The sequence below is a fragment of the Haliotis rubra genome, unplaced genomic scaffold, assembly GCF_003918875.1.
Source record: "Haliotis rubra isolate DU_JTF1 unplaced genomic scaffold, ASM391887v1 Scf323, whole genome shotgun sequence".
Taxonomy (NCBI): Eukaryota; Metazoa; Mollusca; class Gastropoda; order Lepetellida; family Haliotidae; genus Haliotis; species Haliotis rubra.
The window spans coordinates 306653-327500 of NW_025766995.1; the positions used below are offsets into that span (position 1 = coordinate 306653).

General features: G+C 41.9%; 1 protein-coding gene across 2 annotated transcripts in view; it reads left to right on the plus strand.

Moving 5' to 3' along the window:
* Positions 1-20848, plus strand: part of LOC124283857 (potassium voltage-gated channel subfamily H member 7-like) — a 277214-nt gene that overhangs the window by 6159 nt on the left and 250207 nt on the right. Inside the window, exon 1 of one of the 2 annotated variants that reach the window (XM_046719881.1) lies at positions 16391-16573. The exons of the other annotated variant lie outside the window; for it this stretch is intronic. The gene's annotated coding sequence lies outside the window, so the exon portion shown is untranslated. Of the gene's footprint in view, positions 1-16390; positions 16574-20848 lie in introns of those variants that run through there. 2 annotated transcript variants of the gene reach the window in all.

The window sequence follows — 20848 nt, forward strand, 5'->3', positions numbered from 1 at the left end:
TCCCTCGTGCATGAGTTTGTTCTGAAAAGGGGATGATATCCCATAATGGTCAATGTGCAGATGATGAAATTCTCGTTAATCTTGTTATACGTGGGGCATCTGCAGATTTATTGTGCTCATTTCAATATCAGGGAATTTGTAGGGCACATGGTGTATCATTTGACTGATAAATGCTGTGAGCCTCATGGACGACATGCATTATTCACACAGTTGGGTGTGAGGTAGGAATATTGAATGATACTGCTTTTAAGATACAGGTTTGTACCTTGAGGTACACCGAAAAATGAGAGAGGGATAGAGAAAGAGAGAGGGAGAAAGAGAGAGGAAAGAGAGAGAGAAAACAGAGAGGAAGAGAGAGAGACACACATAGGGGGACAGAGAGAGGGAAGGAGAGAACGGGGAGAGAGAGAGAGAGAGAGAGAGAGAGAGAGAGAGAGGAGAGAGAGAGAGAGAGAGAGAGAGAGAGAGAGAGAGAGAGAGAGAGAGAGAGAGAGAGAAACACTAAATGATTGCATTAACCCAACCACGCTTTCATACTTTTCAACTTTTCAACTGCTAACAGAACTTAGGAATAATCCATGTGACGACACGCATTCCATCTGTTCTCAATTATGGTAAATGCAATAAATTGTGCAAGGTAAATGAATTTGGTTCTGAGCTTGTGACGCAACTTTGTCATCATCGGGTGACCTTTTCCAATACAATTTACTGACAAATTAAACTCAGGGCATGCACTGTCACAAATGTCAACACCGAATACCTGTTATAAATCAATTTCCTTGTATGCCAGAGGAAGGAAGGTGAATACCGTTAAAGTGAATAGCCGATCGTCTGTCAGATGTTTCGTGCATCTCACTTTACCTAGGTCGAGAATAGTAAACATCAAACGAGACGAAACTATGTACCATGTCTCGTCGGAATTACGAGAAAACAGAGTCACCACCAATATCCAGTGCATAATAGTCTCCATTCTATCACGACAAAACCTTTACCTCATTCGGGAGCGGTGGGGTAGCCTAGTGGTTAAAGTGTTCGCTTGTCACGCTGAAGACCCGGGTTCGATTCCCCACATGGATACAATGTGTGAAACCCATTTCTGGTGTCCCCCGCCGTGATATTGCTGTAATATTGCTAAAAGCGGCGCAAAACATACTCACTCACTCACTCACTCACTCACTCACTCACTCCGACCCTTATGGAATGACGCCAAAAGTAGGCAACCAATCAAATTACCGTACTGAGCGAAAGAAATAATGTGCTCCGATAGGATTGGGCGAATGGCGATTATGACGTCACTTCCGGAAGAAAAATGTGGCTGCGAAAGGATCCGGTGTATTGATCATAATGTAATGGAGATGATGTGCACTGGATTGTCAAGGATGGATGGATGGTCATTTGCAACAACACAACGTCTGCAGATAACGTCATAAACGCATAACGTCATTTGAACGTCGACACGTACGTATATGTTCTACAACGGAAGTGCATCATCTTTCTATTGCTACACTCAAACCGCAGTGAAGTCCCTTTGAGTAGGTGGTGGAGTTGTTTGTGACGTCGTTTCAAACAGTATTAACATGTTTCCCGTATTTAGGTGTTAAGACGTTTAACATTTTGGTGACACCCGCGACCACGAAATGGTGACAAACTGACAAACTGATAAACTGAAATATAGTCAGTCCGATCCAAGTTTGACTGAATACTGCGAGGTAACGTTCTTCGCAAACCTTGACCCGTGAAGAAAGTAAATGAATACTGTTTTACGCCCCTTTTAGCAACATTCCAGCAATATCACGGCGGGGACACCAGAAATGGGCTTCAGACATTATACCCATGTGGGGAATCGAACCCGGGTCTTCGGCATGACGAGCGATCGCTTTAACCACTGGGCTACACCACCGACCCTCGCTTTTAGCAATATTTCAGCAATATTTCAGCAATATCACGGCGGGGGACGCCTGAAATCTGCATCACATACAGTACTCATGTAGAGAATCAAACCGGGTCCTCGGCGTGACGAACGAATGCTTCATCCATTGGGCTACCTCACGCCTGAGAACCAGTGACGAAAAGTATGAGCAACTATCCCTTTGATGATAAATCATCTACATCACTTAACATTTCCTCTTCTCAACTCAATTCATTTCGGGGGTCATGTTGCCGGAACATTAATAATAGCGGAGAAGAAACAAACCCACTCACGACCACCGGATCTTCTGATGTCAGCCAGGACAGAAGTAACGTGATACCGGATCAATTCATTCCCACATTTCCCAGGGGGTGGTAGTAAATACTGTTCAAAGGTCCATCCCGCTGCACATGACTGACCATGGGTTCACTCCCGTGGGGTTTAAACACGATGTGTGAGCACTGCTAGATATGCCGTGCAACACTTCAAACAACACGTTCTTCCGTCACGCCTTATGAATGTAGGTCAATCACGGTGAGAAATGCGTACTTTCTTGTCCATGGAGGTGGACTGCCTTCTTTTCTACATATACTACTCAACAGAGGTTAAGAGTGAGTGAGTTAATATGTAACGTCACATCGGCAATATCTCAGCCATATCATGACGAAAACAATATATTCAATAAAAATGAAAACATTTTGAAGAGTAAAACTTGTCGACGATGGACAGTTAAAATACTAGAGTATCACAGATATGAATATAAAACTGGCCTGTAAAACTCAAACATTTTAATTAAATAAGACAATGCAATATAAAAGACGGGTTATAGATCGCCAACAACGGAATGTAGATCACCATACTAGGAACCATGGGGACGTAAACAGTAGTTAAGAAATAGTGATGCTTCATTTCAGTATTGTTACAGCTACCATCTCGGTGGTCCTTATCTACTTTGAGTAGTATATAATTCTCATTCATCAGCTGATCAGTTACAAACAGATTCTTCATCAATAGCAGGTGCTTGTGGAATCGAGGCGAAGTTGATTAATGGGGAAATATGCAGCTAATACATTTATTGAATTGAGCATGAAATAAATGGAGCAAAAATCATTTCGAATAAAGCTTCAGGCCAATATCCCATAAATCATTAACGTTGGTGTTTCAGCTATTGTTTCCATGTTACTGAGAAGACGAACCTATCCTTACAGAAGGAAATTGACTCTTGCTTTGTCACGTTTTAAAATAGTGATTCAACGCTTATCCTCTTCTTATAGACGAGCATGTAACCCGAGTTCGATTCCCCCACATGGGTACAATGTGTGGAGCCTAAAGTACTGTCGGAAATGCTAAAAAATGCTTTTTGACTTATATTTAAAATTCAGAGGTATTACAGTTACTTAAATAACAAATATCACTTTAAGAAACATCTACCTAATATGGCCGAGGGAATAAATTTTGAGACATGCCCTAAAATGTGTTTTTACTGATGAAAATACCAAAAACTTAAAAAAAATAACGGGTAGTGGGACGTTATTTGATACAAACATTAACTGCCTGTGTTACATCATCAGCATGCAGTTATCGACAGGTGAAATTGACACCTGAGCACAAACTCAGGGGAGGGGTCATCTCAATAGATGTTTTCTTCAAAATGTTGAATATGTATACGTATAGTATACGTATTGGTTATGTAAGGGATAATTTGTGTATGTGTGTATGTGTGTTTGTTTTGAAATAAACATACGAATTACTGTACATTGGAAAGAATCCTATTATATCACTTGTGTTATCTTATCGATTGATTGTAGAAATGTGCAACGTTTTAATAAATGTTTTGCATGTCAACAGTATATTTCATTGCAAAAATATGGATGTAATTCGGTCAGTTTAATCTAGTTGTGAACATTGGCCAAAGATTTAACAAAGTCACTGGTGTAGCTTCTTTAGAAAATATATATTCTTCTTCTCCTAAAGTTTGTAGACCGCCCATCTAAGTACTCCCTTGTCAAAGTTTTCAAGGATGGTTTTACGTCCTGGTTTTGCTTTTGAGACGGTCCCTGTCTTGTCTGATTTGTTTACAATATTGTAAACTTGTTGGTCAGACATACCAATAGCTCTACAAGTTCTGTGAAAAACGACCGCCTCCGTGGTGTAGTGGTTAGAGCGTCCGCCCGGAGAGCGGAAGGTCGCGGGTTCGATCCTGACCAAAAAGACGTTAAAATATGGTACTTGTTGGTCCCTGCCTGACGCTTGGCATTAATGGGTACAACAAGGACTGGTTGGCTCGGAGTCAGTATAATGTGTCTGAGTGGGGTATTCCATCTTCACTGCGGCATGGTATCTAAGTGGGCTAGCACTATAAAACCAGCTTCAGTCTGGGCTAGTACAAGCAGCCGCACATACACATACACACGCATGCACATATGAACGAAATATTCTCAAGCACGACGTTAACCCGATTTCACCTCACCTCACCTGTAATAAACCCTTTCTAAACTAATGAAAGGTTTACATCTGTCTTTTTTCAAGCACAACAAACTTATAAACCTTTGCAACAATTGACTGCAAATAGTTGGCCATAGTGGACGCTGTGATAAAGATGTGCACTTATTAATCAATGCATAACATTTATATTAATATTTCTTCAATAAAGAAACGATAATTATGTAAAGTAACACAAACATTCAACATTTATTTGTTAAAGAAAAACGTTGATTCATATTTTTACACCACCTGTATTATAAGCATAAATGTAAAGACTATTTCAGATTTCTTTTGTTGAACTCTGAAAAAATCCTAAGTTGTTGTTTTGGTACCATATTCTCTCCTGTAAACTGCCCTTTAAATGCATGGGAATGTTAAATTGATTGAAATACAAATTAGGTACACTATAGGCGAGTTGATATATTGACAACATAGTACATTTATCACCTTTATCAAAGTATTAAGGCTAAAAAGCATTTTTCTAGCATTTCCGACAGTACTTTAGTTCTGGTAGCCGCCGCCGTGATATTGCTGGAATATTGCTAAAAGCGACGTATATCTAAACTCACCCACTCACTCAAACGAGCTGTGTTCAAGCATTCTATAAATGTTTTCCGATCGTCGAAATAGTTGAATTATGCATATGTACTTGCACCTGGTAAAAGGAACCCGTGAAGATCCGGGTTAGAATTGATCTTCAGTAACCAATGCTTGTCGTCAGAGGCGACTAACGGGATCGGGTGGTCAGGCTCCCTGACTTGGTTGACACATGTCATCGTATCCCAATTGTGTTTATCGATGCTCATGCTGTTGATCAGTGGATTGTCTGGTCCAGACTCGATTATATATTGACCGCCGTCGTATAGCTGGAATAGTCCCGAGTTCGGCGTAAAACTAAACTCACTCACTGGTAAAAAGATTTCCATTCATGGCAATATATGACATTTCAGAAGCGTGTGATACAATGTTGCTTTGTAGACTTATACAGCAGTTTATATGTCATGGTATCAACGATAAAGTACCACAGTGATAACGCAACAACTCGAAAACAGTCTGTCTTCTCAGATGTCATTGTTTGAAACTATAGTGTTAAATGTTGGGGTACTGCAAGGATACGTACAACCTCCTATTTCGTTTTTACATCAGTTTTGAAAATGTTCAACTGAACTAGGTAACCAGATTATTTGCCGATTATATGGCGCATTATCCAATAGCACTTCACGTTTAGAAGATTCTGTGAATAGTAGTGAAAACAGAATAAATAAATGGCATATTTCGTTATTCTTTCTAATCCCATCGCATCATAATCAATACTAGAGTTTTCTGCAAAATAGCTGCTGTTATAAAACACACGTACAAGGACGTGTCATGTTGTCGGCAGCAGGCAGATGGTCATGTCATATTGATTAAGTCATTAAAACTACATTCTCTTGATACCATCCTCCATCAAAGTGTGGAAAGCTTTGATGTGGTAATGCATGTGAAAACTCACATAGCTTTTCTTCTTTGCATGTGTTATTCCTTGATTAGCTAGAAACGAATTAATGCAAACCACTTTTGTTAATTGTAGGGGATATTGGTGACTTATCGTGTCATTGAAAACATCTGTAGTAATACACATACAAACACGCACGCACGCACGCAAGCACGCACACACACAAACACGCCATCACTCACACATACATACATCGAAAACATCTGTTGGAATGTACATGACGCACGCACGCATGCATACATGCATAAATACATACGTATAAGAACCCGTGAAGGTCCGGGTTAGAATATTGGCCTTCAGGAACCTATGCTTGTCGTAAGAGGCGACTAACGGGATCGGGTGGTCAGGCTCGCTGGCTTGGTTGACACATGTCATCGGTTCCCAATTGAGCAGATCGATGTTCATGTTGTTGATCACTGGATTGTCTGGTCCAGACTCGATTATTTAAAGACCGCCGCCATATAGCTGGAATATTGTTGAGTGCGGCGTAAAAATAAACTCACACACTCAGTCATACGTATAAGGCATTTGGCATTGACTATGGAAGTGGGACAGCCAATGAGAGAGAGGGATATTTCAGAGGGACATTAATGAGGGAAGCGACTACGAATCAGTGTATGTGCATTCCTGGATGTAGGGAGGCCAGTGGTAGAAGTGTTCTCACGTCATGAGGAACGCCGGGGTTTGATTCCTCAACGTGTACAACGTGTAAAGCCATTATCTGGTCCACCTACGTGATATTGCTCATGCATTGCTGAAAACGGCTTAAAACAATCCTCACTTGTTTTAGTGGATTTATGATAGAGCGCAAGAACTAGAGGATGAACGAAGATTCAGTCAATGACATGGAACATGCGAGTGATTAAATGGATACTTGAAGTTTCCTCAAGGAATAAACCGGCTAGTTCGTGAGTGAGTGAGCTAGTGAGTGAACAATTGATTGAAAAAAGCACGTGAATGGGTGCGTGAGTCATAGGTAGACAGAAATACCGGTAAAGATTCGAGTTAGAATTGATCTTCAGTAACCCATGCTTGTCGTTAAAGGCGACTAACGGAATCAGGTGGTCAGGCTCGCTGACTTGGTTGACACATGTAATCGTATCCCAATTGCGTAGATCGATGCTCATGCTTTTGATCACTGGATTGTCTGGTCCAGAATGGATTATTTAAGAAGTTATCAGTGCGGCGTTAAACAACAAACAGACGACGGGTGTAACCGTTGTGAGATTGTCATACAGCACAAAAAATGAATGAGCCAGAGACGAAATTCATCATGGAATTATGTGATTCGATTAAAGTTTTTCATCGTTTCAGTCGTTGATTTTACGAGCAGGATGATATTGATGTTTGCCGTCATGCCCACATAAACAACTAGAAATACAAATAATTCCATGGACCAATGAAGTCTGCAAGCACCTGCCACATCAAACCTTAAACGACATTAACAATGGGAACTCCTATCGACATATCAGTAAACGAGTAAACAACTCTGTTTATCGGACTTCTAAGCCATAATGGCTCTCATAAGCTCGGCCATCAAACTGTTACAATGATGTATCGATTTTGAAAATCAAACGGCGGTGAAATTTAAAAACTCTCATTATTCGATTTTTTAAAACTGTGTGCAATTAAAAGATAATCATGCATATAGAGATGCATTGGATGCCTAAAATAACAGGCCAAGAAGCCGTGTCCGTGTTGTTGCTTATTAACAAGAGCTATAAACAGCAAACAATTTACTTGCTTCGGATGTTCGAGCATGTGGGATTGCATTCTTACCAATCGATTTAATGGAATCAAATATTTACGACCCGATCGCAAAGACAAGGGGTAAAAAAGTACCGCCGTGGAGAACACCGTTAGGAAGTAGTCTTCAAAGATTGGTCACGCTTAACATCCTTTTTTATCCATGCATACTTTATTGTTCTAGCCCAGGAACGTGTTTCTACCACCTCACCAGCAGATGACATACCTTGGAATTCTTCATTTACCTTTTGGGTCTCTTATGATAAGACCCGTGAAGATCCGGGTTAGAATTGATCTTTAGCAACCCGTGCTTGTCGTAGGAGGCGACTAACGGGATCGGGTGTTCAGGCTCACTGACTTGGTTGACATCGTATCCCATTTGCGCAGATCGATGCTCATGATATTGATTACTAGATTGTCTGGTCCAGACTCGATTATTTACAGACCGCCGCCATATAGCTGGAATATTGCTGAGCGCAGCGTTAAACAACAAACCAACCAATCACCTTATATAATAATACTAGGCGGTGGGGTAACCTCGTGGTTAAAGCGTTCGCTCTCTCACGTTGAAGACCTGAGTTCGGCTGTGGGAGTGTGTGAAGCCCATTTCTGGTGTCCCCCGCCGTGGTAATGCTGGAACATTGCTGAAAGGGCGTAAAACTGAACTCGCTCACTCACTAAAATAATACCGCGAATTATACCCGCTGATCAGAAAAACTGAGTATTGTTTTACGCCGCTTTTATCAAAACCAAACCCACTCACTCAATGCTCCGTTTCAAATGGCGCAGAAGAATATATGAAATGGATGGCATGATACAATGCGAAAAATCAAATCACGAATTAGATCTGTATTGTAGAGTTCGAACCAACGGTTGTCTCGAAGTTAAAACTTGATTCTTGTATATTCCCTATCAAGTCATCATTTTGCGGTTGTGTCGAACCTTGATAACTCGTAGACTGACTGACTGACTGAGTTTAGTTTTACGCAGCTTTTAACAATATTCCAGCAAAATCACGGCGGGGGACACCAGAAATGGGCTTAACACATTGTGCCCATGTGGGGAATCGAACCCGGGTCTTCGGCGTGACGAGCCAACGCTTTAACCACCAAGCTACCCCCACCGCCCCTATAGCTCGTAGATATTCCGTACGTCCAAGTTTTCCCGAACAAGACTTAACATTGACAGGGGAGTTCGGTAAAAAAAATTCCACTTCTTCAACCGACTCATTGTCAGTCTGTAGTAATGTGGTTTTCCTATGTCAGGGTCCGTAATATATGGAATCCGAGAAGGGACATTGTCGCGTGTCGCGTTTTAGTCATATGTTATAATACATACTATACTCAATATTTTAACAAAGCGCGACACGCGACATTTCATCAAAATGTCGCGTTGTTGCATTGTCGGGTGTCGCGTTTTAGCAAATTTTTAGGCTGTTTTTACACATCTTACTTAGGGCGAGAATGCGACAACGCGACATATTTTGACCTTGAAAATTGTCGCGATGTCGCGTGTCGCCCTTTAGAGGAATAAAAAAAATATTATTCAAAATGCGACACGGGACATCGCGACAATGCGACAAATGGGCGAAATGTCGCGTTGTCGCGTGTCGCGTTTTGGTTAATTTTGCCTCATTTTGCTTGTATTTGAGAGGGCGACAACGCGACAATGTCCCTTCCAGGATTCCATAGCAATACAACTCATGTCAACATGTTGCCATGCATGAACAATATCTTGCCACGAGGAGCGATGTGGTAGCCCAGCGGTGACAGTGCTTGCTAGTCTCAACGTAGGTCCAGGTTTCATTCTCCAATTTGATCATTGCGTAAAGCCCATTTCTGGCGCTCTCTGTGGTAATTCTGGAATATTATATTGAACCCACACAGTCTTGCGTAAAGGTCATTCGGTGTTTTGAACGGCGTTTTGGTGCAACTCGGAACTGTGACGGTGAGACCAAACTGCAGCTACAGTTTGAAACTACACAGTTGAAGTCTCCCAATCAAGACCGGCATTAGCTTGTAGCGGAACCCGACGGGTCTCGCTTCCTGAAATTCCATATCATATGGCAGAAAATGTGTTGAAATGTCAGGAAATATCTTCAAAATCAATCTTGTCCAATCCCCAGGAAAGGGTTTATCAAAGCAGTAAGATCATTAGATTCCAAGGATCAAAGACGCTTAAGCTCTTCTCTAAATAGTCATGTCTTCAAGAACAGTACGTTCGCGTCGCACCTTGGCGTGCATGAGAGGAAACGCCGGTTTAAGACAAGGCTGCTATTTAGATGACCATTGCTCCGGCAAAGGAGTGCCATTAGCCGAAACGGCTGAGTCTCCCAAGATAAACATATTTCTAATTAGGTTGGAGATAAATCTGCCATCACGTCTTTAGGTAGGGTGGTATTAAATGCCCTTCAAAGAATACAGTGGGCCACAGTTATATTTCTTATTAGGTAACGCAGACGGGGAGATTTACTGGGCTGTTTCATTTGGGTATTGAGTTAGGTGACTGAGGTGTTTTTAGGTTTCTTTGTTGTTTAATGCCGCACTTAGCAATATTCCAGCTATATGATGTCCAGCGGTCTGTAAATAATCGAGTCTGGACCAGACAATCCAGTGATTAACATATTATGTACATCGATCTATGCAATTGGGAACCGATGACATGTGTCAACCAAGTCAGTGAGCCTGACCACCCGATCCCGTTAATCGCCTCTTATGACAAGCATTGGTTGCTGAAGACTAATTCTAACCCGGATCTTCACGGTCTCTGATGATGATGATGATGATGATAGTGGTGGTTGTGGTGGTGATGATGATGATGATGTTGAGTGGAGGGAAGTCGGGTGTCTGTTCTATAGTTATATTTGATTTTCTGTGTTTGGATAGTGGATGTATGAACGTCTATCATATGCTGCTTTAACCCTCACTTTGAATATAATAATCTGAGGTGTGGGTGAACTGGAGATATGTGAGACTTGGGAGGGGTTGCTTTACAAGCCAGGGGCACAAGAGTGGGAGAGCGATCTGGGAGGGTTGTGGGGGATTGGACGGTGATGTCGAAAGCACGAGGCACGAGTCGGGCCAACTAGGGTGGGAGCGGATCAAATCCACACGAGACACGGGATGGGATAGGGAAAGGTTCACGTCAAGTAGTACCGTATATGAGGAAGGATGTGTTTGCGTCAACATGCACGTGACATGGATTAGGATGGGTTTGCGTCAACATGCACGTGACATGGATTCGGATGGGTTTGCGTCAACATGCACGTGACATGGATTCGGATGGGTTGGCGTCAACATGCACGTGACATGGATAGAGATGGATGCACGAGACATGGTTGGGCGTCAACATGCACGTGACATGGATTAGGATAGGTTTACGTCAACATGCACGTGACATGGATTGGGATGTTGGCGTCAACATGCACGTGACATGGATTAGGATGGGTTTGCGTCAACATGCACGTGACATGGATTGGGATGGGTTGACGTCAACATGCACGTGACAAGGATTGGGATGGGTTGGCGTCAACATGCACGTGACATGGATTGGGATGGGTTTGGCGTCAACATGCACGTGACATGGATTGGGATGGGTTGACGTCAACATGCACGTGACATGGATTGGGATGGGTTGACTCAACATGCACTGACAAGGATAGAGATGGGTTGGCGTGACTGTCAACTGACTGGCATGACTGGCTGACTGGCTGACTGACTGACTGACTCACTGACTCATTTGCTCACTCACGGACTGACTGCCTCACTCACTCAGTCGACTGACCGGCCGACCCTCTCACTCGCCCAATCACTCACTCACCAACTGTCTGTCTGACTGACTCACTTACCCACTCTCTCACTCACTCACCGACCAACTGACTGACTGACTGAATCACTCACTTTTTTATTTGTTTATAACATTCATTATCTGAACGTAATTTAGTAACGACTTTCACGGATATTGCCTGCATATAAAACCATCAGCTGACAGACTGATCACAAGAAACGCGATCCATTTTGCCAATGTACGTTGCTATGCCGATATAGCCTTTCTAATTACCAGTCTTAACGACCAGCCATCAAGGAGGCCGACAAAGAATAGTTTTTTGATAAAAAAAAATAATTGACAGATGAAAATTGTATTCTCGTCATTTGACCAACATGCAAGAGTCTCCTGGGTAGATAATCAAAATTTATGCATTTGTTGAAAATTAATGTCGCAAAAGACGTCCAAAGCCAATCATTGTGGTTGTTATTTAATCCCGCACGAGTAGGGGCGGTGGGATAGCCTAGTGGTTAAAGCGTTCGCTCGCCATGCCGAAGACCCGGGTTCTATTCCTCACATTGGAATAATGTGTGAAGCCCATTTCCGGAGTCCCCCGCTGTGATATTGCTGGAATATTGCTAAAACCAGAGTAAAATTAAACTCTCTCGCCCCGCATGTGTGGATACATTCTATGCCTCTGTTGCATCTGAGCTTACCAAACCGTAATGTCCCCTGAGACGTTTAATGTTTGGATTTACAAAGACTGTTTAAAAACGGAAGATGATCGAGAAAAGAAATCAATTTAAGGTGCATCAATAATGATTGGTGTACATTTATATTCTGTAAAAAAAAATGTCGTTACTTTTCTACTTTTATATCTCCAGTATGGGATCAAAACCAAATTGAAGTATCTCCAACAGTTCAATATTTATTGAATAATATGATGTTCGTTATCATGTTCATTAAAGTTCATCGGATGTGACGTATGACTCATAGAAATATTCAATACGTGGCTAATTGTTATTTCCTAATTCAATCCAATAATCCCGAGGCACTTGCACAGTAAACGATCAACTTCGTTAATCAGTAAATGAGATGTTCTTCTATTGATAAGGCCTCCAGGGCATAAGGTTATCGACCGGGAGCCGTAATTATTACCATCCAAGTTGTATTTAATTGTACATAATTAAGAAGGAGCTGCTACCATATTGAGCTGCAACCGTCAGCTCTATTTATCCCGAGCCGGTATTGAACAATTATTGGTTTTGCAACTAAGCCCCAACGGCGATAAAAAGATGAGAGGGTGCGTTTATATTTTGTTGAGTATAACGATCGGTTATATAACTATTCTGTTCACACTGCTGGGTTATGTAACAGAGTAGCTTTTAGGACTATGTTATGTAGGTTTTTTTCAACAATAATTACTATAATCTGCAACAGGGAGATCCAATCAGTCATCCATAATACGGGGTTTGTGTTGCACGTTATGCTAAGTAACAAAACAAAATAATATCTGTATCTGAGTTGTGATTAAAGAAAAGAGGATGACACAGTTGTTATCGATTTTATAGGCGTAAGATGTATGGATTGTGGTATGAGAAAATACAAAGCGAGGATATAAACCGAGTTAGTTTTAGTGGTCATCCATTTGAACGGGTCACCGGTGCCTTGGTATGTATTGATCCGGGTGTATTCAGCCGGATCTCAATCGGATCTCCGCCAGGATGTAGAAAGACACGATTGGACCCGAGTGGTCGGAGATCGCTAAGGTGGGTTGTGTCCCTTTTGTGTCTGTTTCCGCAGTCGTGAGTTCGAATCTCCGATGTTTGGTTTTCGTGCAAGTGGGTTTATTCAGTGTGAACAGCTTTCGCAAGTCGTGATTTGGCATTTACTTATGCCATACTTCTTAAACACACACAAGCGTGCGCAACACACACATTAGTTCAACCGCTTACCCGACACAGACACGTTGTCAAATCACACACCTGCACGATCTAAACACATAACTAACCTCTTACAAACACTTATCTTAACGCTTACACAACACGGACTCCTATGCTAACTCGTACTCGACACAAACACTTACTTAACCTCTTACTCGACACAAACACTTACCGTAACCGTAACCTCTTACTCGACACAGGCCCACAATTTAACTCTTAAACAACACTCATATTTCAACTCTTACTCGACACAAACACTTATGCAACCTCTTATTCGACACAAAACCATATTTTAACTCATACTCGACACCACAGACTCACATTTGAACTCTGACTCGACATAAACACTTAATTTACCTCTTACTCGACACACACATATTTTAACTCTTACACGACCCAGACGCATATTCGAGCTTTTAACTTTAACCTGGTGCTATAAAAGCATGAATTCGACACAGACATGTATTCAGCCGCTTGTTCGAGACAAAAGTATTACCAGATACTCTCCACGCACACGCGTACTCATCCTGTAAGAACTCGACGTCGTTCGATACGCGCTCAGCATTACATGCGCTGTCGGGAAGTGATCAATGGGAGCCGACGTTTGATCAGCATGAAATATTTGATAATTCATAACATAGACCGCAGGCCAGCTTTCAGATGATAACCGTATTATATATTACAGCACAGTTTGCAACCTATATCAAATCGTACAAACAGGTGTAGGTATTTACGAGAAACGTGTATTCGTTGGAACCAGGCGCCAAGTAAACGCACTGGGGATATAATCTTTGTCATCAGCGATGTTACATCTAGGTAATCTTATTACAGATATAAGCAATCCCGGCGGATCGATAACACAATCCTGTAGCCAAATTGACCAGGACCGTTCATTTCCGAGTGACCGGCTGTAGTAACGATGAGATAACACGTGCTTGTATCGACGGATAAGCCGGTACTTGACCACGCCGAATGGGGAAGATTTAGTGCTGAGTCAGAGACGGGATTGAATAGTCTTGATATGGGGAGCGTGGCTGTAGGGTGGCGGTGGGTTTGGGTGGTAATGTAGTTGTGCGGGTGGGATGGGTGTCGTGGGGTGAGACTGATAGTGGTTGTGGGTTGGATGGTGAGGGTGGGTGGCGATGTGTTTTTCTGTAGGTGGGGGTCATGATGAGTGGATCCTGATGGCGGTGGAGGGGTTGGTGGCAATGTGGGTTTTGTGGGTGGGGGTCATGGTGGGTGGGGCCTGATGGCGGTGGAGGGGTGGTGGCAATGTGGTTGTTTTCTGGGTGGGGGGGTCATGGTGGGTGGAGCCTGGTGGCGGTGGAGGGGTGGTGGCAATGTGGGTTTTGTGGGTGGGGGTCTTGGTGGGTGAGGCCAGATGGCGGTGGAGGGGTGGTGGCAATGTGGGTATTGTGGGTGGGGGCATGGTGAGTTGAGCATCGTGGTAGCGGGTTGGTAAGGAGGGCGGTAGCGATGTGGTTTATATGGGTGGGGGTCATGATGGGTTCAGACTGATGGTGGTGGAATGATGGTAAAGGGTGGTGTCAAAGTGGGTATTGTGGGTGAGGGTCAAGGTGGGTTGAGCATGATGGTGAGGGTGGGCTTCAGTGTGGGTTTTGTGGGTAGGGGTGGTTGTGGTTGACGTTGGTGCTGCTGTTAGTGAGTGGTGGTGGTGATGTGGCCTTTGTGGTCGGGGGTCATGGTGGGTTGAGCCTGATGGCGATGGAGGGATGGTGAGGGTGGGTGGCGATGTGTGTTTTGTGGGTGGGGTGGGGTGGTCGTGGTAGTTGGCGGTGTTGTTGGCGGAGGTGGGATGCAAAGGGACGGTAGGTGGTGTAGAGTAGGGTCAAGGGTTGTTAGCGTCGGTTAGGCAGTGGGGACGGGGGTGTCAGTGGGAGTGGGGCAAGGGTAGCGCCGATCGCGCTGAATTTTGCAAAAGTCAAAACACTTCCATCGGCCACCGCTTCACAAAGTGTTTGCATATGCCTGTTTTTGTTATGAATTAATTCTCTAAAGTCCTTAAATAAACATCTGAAGCAAAAACCAGAGGCAACATTCCCCGCATCTCTCCAAAAACCCTAAATCAATACAAAAAATGTTTTATCAAAACATATCAGCTTGCTTGTAACTTGAGAGCTGACGATGATCCATTATTTCATATGCTGATGCGTGTTGTCCAGTTTTCGTGCACCAGAGTTTTAGCCTAGTGGTGTTCCTCGTCAGGGTAATCCAAACAGACTATGTAACTACTGCATTGCTCCGGAGGTCGTCGGAGACGCTGATTAATACGCCGAAGACTCCGTCAACGTCATTTTCTCCATCCTCCAACGACGGTAAACTAATCTGACACCATCTACTGGTCCTACCGTCATAGCGTGTCCAAATGTCTTGAAACACAATCTGCCATTGTGTCAGTAAAGACAGAATAATGTTGAGCCATTCGGCGTTAATTGCATCTGTCTAGATCCGTAGCCACATAATTTCTGTAATATATAATACAATATCTTGTCGTGAAATATAACATCGTAATTGTGTCCCGAGAGCTATTATTTCATTAGCTGTTACGGCTCTCGATTCAAATAGCGTAATGAACGACTGCCGTGTATGTGGGAATAACCCTTAGATCAGACTGGCTTGGAGATCGATACGTGATCGATAGTTTTTATGTACATTTCGTAGATCCTAAATCATTTTGTTAGCATGATAATAGCGCGGTGATTGACATATAGGCATTCAAAGTGTGCTTTCCAGCATAATGTAATTTCATTCCGGATATAATATATCTCAAAACACGAATCTACACGCCGGTTATGAAAGCAGGTTGGCATGTGATTGATACTTTCATATCTAACACACATTTCAAGGAACCTTGCTCAATTTCAACTGAAAGCGTAATGATGTCATTAGCGTTACAGTCCTTTTTGTTGAAAGAATGACAGCCCGTCAAAGTCCATCGCCTGTCAGTCAGTGAGACAGTGTTGTTGATAGCATGCCTACAGTGTCTATAGAATTCCGAAGGAAGAAGGTCCCGGCATGCAACTCTCTCAGTAGACTTCCGGGTTTAACTCAAATAACCATCATTATACTTGAAAATGGAATGACAGCGGTTGTGGATTTCAACACGTGTGCTCTTTCGCCGTTGTCAATTGCATGTTGTGCTATAGACAAGGGATGTACATTGCTGCCACGGCTGTAGGGGACTGCGTAGCGGGTGTTTACAGACTCGATGTAAGTATTGATCTCATGATTCTAAACAGCCCGTACAATGTAGTCGGTCGTCAGTCCTATAGTAAAGTCTATAAGGTAGCGATTTCAGTGGACATTAACATCAGGGGTGGTCAATTTCATTCCCTATACACCCAGTGCAGAACACGTATTGAAATCGACGAGTTGACGAGGATGACAGTTTTACATTTAATCCATTGGGAAATTCTTTCAGATTTAGATACGTGATCACCATAATTGCTATTTTGAAATGTATGACATTAGATGTACATTTCATATTTGTATCACTTTGAAATGTGTTTTCTTTGCATTTGTTACTTCAATGAATCATGTGGAATGTGTTGTGTGACGTCCTTGTCGGCGGGTGCCAAAGAACACGTTATCCAGTATAGCTTATGTGCGTGTTTTTACAATCGATTGTTATGATAGAATACTCTCAGCGAAATGGACAACGCGACTGAAATATACATCAATGTGTAAGGCGACGTCATGATCAGTGGTTGTCAGGAATGTGTTCTGATCAAGGTGTTGTGCTGGCGTGAGTTAGAAGCGCCGTCGTGAACGTGGTGCAAGGAATGGCACGAACTTCACAGGAAATGTACATGTACTTGCAGGAAGTGTACACGTACTTGACGTGAAACGTACGTGATATGTACTTGACATGAAATTTACATGAATTTAACATGAATTTATGTGAATGTTTTCTATGAAACGTACATGATATGCACATGAAATTTACATGAATTTAACAAGACGTATATGTGAATTTTTTATAAATTCTGCATATATACATAAAATATACATGCACTTGCATTGAAATTTACATGAATTTAGCATGAAATTTATGTGAATTTTGAATAAAATCTACATGAAATTAACATGCACTTGATTTGAAATTTACAAGGTTTATATGTGCATGACAAAGCATTGCTGTTGCGGAATTCAAGATGGACAGTATGTTCACAACGAGGGCTACTCACACGTGTATTTATCTCTGTTGTAATATTTGTTGTCACCGTCACCGAGGTGTACTTGGTTATTGCTGTTGTGTATACATGGTATACACGTGCGACGTTTTGGATGAGTAAGTGAGTTTAGTTTTACGCCGCTTTTAGCAATATTCCAGCAATATCACGGCTGGGGACACCAGAAATTGTACACATTGTACCCATGTGGGGAATCGAACCCGGGTCTTCGTCGTGACAAGCGAACGCTTTAACCACTAGGCTACCCCACCGCTCCCATTTGCTCAAAAATAAGAAAATAATCTTGATCGTTCTGCTGATAATATTCATCAATGGATTTATCTATATGTGTGCTCATACGCTTCCCTTTGTGTTTGGAGAGTAGAGGGCTGTGGTGTTGGGGGTGTTGGGTGGGGTGGGGGGAAGGGTAATTTGGGGTTGCAAGGGTCTATCAAAGCTTTATTACCTCTGACTGTCACACATAATCTATCGTGAGGTATCAGCAATCACAATGGAGAGTTTTGTTACAGCCCAAACTTCACTGAATAACTAGTCTCGATATTCCAACCAATCACATTCCATTAGGCGTAAAGGACAAGATAGCTGGGAAATTATAAGTCATCAGCAATTAGCAACAGAGTAATCAGTGATAACACCTGCGATGTTTGAGGAAAGATGTTTGAAAGGGATCGGTTTGGGACAGTGAAATGTAAAATGTTTGTACAGTGGTCTGTAGGTCTTCCAGGTCTGTCAAAGGGTCTTCGAGGTCTGTCAAAGGGTCTTCGAGGTCTGTCAAAGGGTCATCCAGGTCTGTCAAAGGGTCTTCGAGGTCTGTCAAAGGGTCTTCGAGGTCTGTCAAAGGAAGAATATTTGTGAAATAACGTGAGGTCAATGCTTGATTTCTGTTTTCAGTTAGTGGGAGAATGTTGCAAATAGATCTTCTCTGTAAGATAAAGGAACGACAAGGGACAGGCGTTTTAATTGTGTATTAGGATGTTCCAGGTGTGGGCGTTTATACACACTGATTGTCAATGGATGGAAGTCGGGATTAACCTTGAGCACATTGGTAAACGAAGCGATAAATTAAATAAACCTAATTATAGCTAAGATTTATACCATTTCACACCAGAAGGGAATGTACTAAAATATATATATAAATATTACAAAATACAATCAGACACCCTTTCGAGAATTTAGCCAATTTAAAATTGTCGTGTAAACATCAGTTTTAATTGAAATAATTGAATTGTATAATGACCTTGGTACGACTTCGAATTTATTTTGGTTACCCAGCCATGTTGGAATTACTGGTTACCCGATAGCTTATTCTGCTGCTAAGGCAGCACTCAACAAGTCTGTGACACCACTCCATACACCGATTCCAAAACCAGTTTTTAGATGTTACATCAGAAGTCTGATGCAAAAGAAGTAGGACACCCAAATATGTATCAGTCACAAAGGAAGAATGTTTCAAATCATTTTCTTTTAACCATCTTTAAATAATTACAGTTCTTGTTTAATTAGTGGTTTGTTGCAATAAATTGTATATTTATTGAAATTATTTTATTAGGTGTGATATGAACTTAAATTGTGGCTGTACCCTTTATTGGGGTCGAAGTACTGTATGCATATGTATATTGTATTGTGTTGTTAATTGGTGATATATTCTTGTACGTTCTCCCAAACTAGCTCTAAAGATGAATAATACATGTGATAATCTAATTGTTTCACTGTCCTTCGACGACAGGATTTGAAACCGCTTAGATATAATTATTATTAATGTAAAGTCGAATCTCATCACGACTGAAATATTGTTGATGTGACGTTAAATTTTAGTGAATGTTTATCAGTAAAATTCTCAAAATGTTAGTCCAGGTTGCTGCCTTCATCAAGTATTTGAACAAGGGACACATTATCTATCATAACTCATTAATAAATTAATTCATGAACCTGGACGGTTGCACTGGGGACAGAGTACTGACTGACTGACTGAGTTTAGTTTTACGCCGCTTTCAGCAATATTCCAGCAACATCACGGCGGGGGACACCAGAAATGGGCTTCACACATTGTGCCCATGTGGGGATTCGAACCCGGGTCTTCGGCGTGACGGGCCAACGCTTTAACCATTAGGCTACCCCACCGCCCCGGGGACAGAGTAACACTCCTGAGTAAACGTCAATTTGTAAAAATGCGGTTAACCAAATTTCGCCATTTTGTTAACTGATGCAAACGAATTTCACCTCAGTAACTGATTCAAAGTTGTTCAGCCGAAAATAACAGGGCTTTCGACTTGCCACCACATGGCTTGTAATAAATACTTTCAGATCTAAATGCCATTATATGTACCAGTGTCCATCAAATATGTCCATGTTTGTTGACATGATGCCGAGATGGATGAAAGTGATTAGGTTGCCGCACGCCATTATTGAACTTTCATTCCAGAGTGATTATTTGATGTTTATGGCTCATTTTCAATATTTATGAATTGCTTTGATATTCAGTTTCGAGGTTAATCATTTAAAAGCCCTCAAATGCAAGGTTATTTTCCAGCTTATTGTGAGGTTTGACCTCGTTATGTTTCTAGAAGTCGTGTTGCTGATTGATGCTAGTACATGGCGATTATACGACATGAAGAATCAAGTGGTCGCAGTTGGTTAACAGAGTGTTTCTTGATAAATTATATAATTGAAACGAATCAATAGTTTTTATCGCCTGCCAGTTTTATCTATGCTGGTACTAAATGGATACCCGGTAGGAAAACATGGTCATGTGACCGCTAACTATATAGCAAGGCAAGGCAAGAGTGCGGGTTTCAGAGTACAGAATAGAGGAGACATTTATCGGGTATGACGCAAATGTACTTGTATGAAGGCTAGCGCAAAATAAGCACACATCATCATTATCATCATCATCATCATCATCATTTTGCATTAAATAGTTGGTTCAATAAGATTGCCATGAATTTCTTAACCTTTCAATATTCTTTGAAGTGATATTTTACTTTACATAACTGATTGTATTTTCATTCCTACAATCATAAACTTCTGGGCTAAAGGAAATGTACACTCGGAAATTAGATTTGCCGTCCAAATTACAAGAATGCAGGCCGTAATCACCTGTGCTTCAGGTCCAAAACACAACCGATACCTCGAATATGTCACCATTAAACAACAATTTCTTTTCTTTTTGTTTCTGGGCACCATCAAAATTATCTCTCACTCGCTCAATCCCTCCTTCCCGTCCCCACATATTTCTCTCCCTCGCTTCTCTCCATTCATCAACTACCAACTTCCTCACTCACTCCTTCACGTG